The sequence below is a fragment of the Crocodylus porosus genome, unplaced genomic scaffold, assembly GCF_001723895.1.
Source record: "Crocodylus porosus isolate Cpor-Errol unplaced genomic scaffold, CroPor_comp1, whole genome shotgun sequence".
Classification (NCBI taxonomy): Eukaryota; Metazoa; Chordata; order Crocodylia; family Crocodylidae; genus Crocodylus; species Crocodylus porosus.
In genome coordinates this window covers 102318303-102320540 of record NW_017728947.1, presented here as the reverse complement: position 1 = coordinate 102320540, position 2238 = coordinate 102318303, and positions in this window count along the sequence as shown.

Below are 2238 nucleotides of genomic sequence, written 5' to 3'. Positions count from 1 at the left end.
GTCCCCTTTCTCCTCCTCCACCTCCCCCCTTCCCTGCACCTACTTCCCAGCACAGAGTCTGGGTCCAGCTCCCTGCTGCAGCAGGTGGGGACTGACTGAAGCTCTCAGAATCTTTTCTGAGTCGATTTGGAGAGCGTTGAATCAATTTAGACCTTTTATTGGTCTTCTGATTCAATTCCGATTCAGCTGCAGAATTGGGCCAAATCTCCAAATCGAATCGGCATTCAGAGCTTCACACGGCCCTAAATTCTACTATACGTTCTAAAGTTTGTATAGAGAGAGATTGTATGGCTTGGAGAGTTAACAATAGGAAATAAAAGCTTTCATCTCCACCATACTTGTAGGAATCCAGTTTGGGAGTGTTTGAAAGTGTCCCCATGTGATGGCTGTCACATGATGCAAGTGAAATATGATGGTCTCACTCCATGTTCTTCTGAGCATCACTACATATCGCAGCCTAGGCTGTGTTTATGCTGAGGCCAGGCTGGATGACCACAAGGGGCCTTCTCGCCTTAAACATATATGAGAACCTTCCATTACAATAGGCACCCATGGGTTGGCCCTATATTGAAAGTTAACTACCTTCTTACTTATACAGTGGTCCCTCTAGGCTAGCCATGAGAGAGCTGTGTTGTGGATTAATAAAAATCTTTAATTTCAGGAGGTGGCCAGGTGACAGCAATTGTTGAGCATAGTAATTCTTCCTGGGGTACCTCCTTTCTGGGGTGCAGTGGTGGGGCGGTCACATTAAAGCATATTTCAGAAAGGGTGTCTGGACTCCTTTTGGCTCTTGCCTTGGCATCAGGTGCTAGCTGTATATGTGGCAAAGCAAGTAGGGAAAATGGTGACAAAAGCCAGTGACTTCCATAAGAAGCAGTTCTACAGGTGGTATCAATAGTACGATCCAGTGGCTTTTTCTACCAGGTATGGCCTCAGTCCTGCCAAGTAGGCTTGCAGAAAATATAGGGAATCACTGCCCCTATTCAATTAGGCTAAATCCAAAGATATGGGGCTGCCAGCACTGCCTGCCTTGCACTGGCTTTTGTGGGGGGGGCAGAGGGAGGCAGCTGGGGGAGCAGCTGGACAAGCCACAGCTTCTCCCAGGACTGCTGGCTCAAGCCAGGGACCACCTGGGTGCTCCTGCCAGCGCTAGCGTCTGCCTGTGCAGTCTATGGTCAACTATCCAAATTGCTCCAATTTGATTTGGATTTGAAGATTCAGCTGCTGAATCTCCTCCAAATTGAATTGGCTACCAAAGCTTTGCACGGCCCTACTGCCAAGCGAGTGGCAAGTGACTTCAGTGGAAGCAGAGGATGCTCAGACTCTAAACTTGTATCTCTAAATAAATTTTGCAAAACCTAGGTTCATTCTGACCCCACCTCCGTAATCTCATATTACTTATAAGCAGGTGCCTTCATTTTTATTCTTTTTGTCTTTTTATATATTCTTCACTATGGCAAGGATGAACTAATTCACTTGTATTGGTGACTTCCTTTTTGCATTCCCATTCCTAGACTTGCTTAACTTCCTTATTTTGTAGTTCTACCCTGATAAAGCAGGCTGTGTTTTGAATGTTGAATAAATGCGAACCCTATAATTACTGTGTGGGAGTTATGAGCAAAGGACTTTATATTTTCTGTTTTCTAAGAAATTCAGAGGGGAGGATCCAGGGAGGGTGCAATTGCACCTCCCCCACTTTGGTTCCTGCTTCCCTCAACTTTTTAAAATTGAACTGCCTGGGAAGGGCAGCAGTAGATCTGTTCAGGTAGTGCTGAGAGTCAGCTGACTTTGTGGCTCATTGTAATCTGATTCCTGCAAATGTTGGGTGCTAATAACCCTCCCTTCTTTTTAATAATCTGGATGCTTCATTACTCAAGTTATCCTTTCTTTGGCAATTTCGGTGTCTGCTAGTCACTCCTGGTGATGTCTTCCTTCTGTTTTACAGACTTGCAGAGTGTTTTAAGTCCTACCTAAAAATCTTAATTCTGATTAACATTAACTTGGATATGGAGATAATTGAGAGTGAAGTGTTGGATGCACTGTCAAGATTATCAAGATGACTGGATCTTGTTTTACAAATCTGAATAAGAGATGTCTGCTGAACTATGACGACTACAGGACTAATAAAACAGTATCTTTTAGACTTTTTTTTTTTTTGGCCTAATTTTTAAAAAAATATAATTTAGCTAATTGGTATGCATTCCAATGCAACTATTATTTTTTCCTTAATAGCCCTGC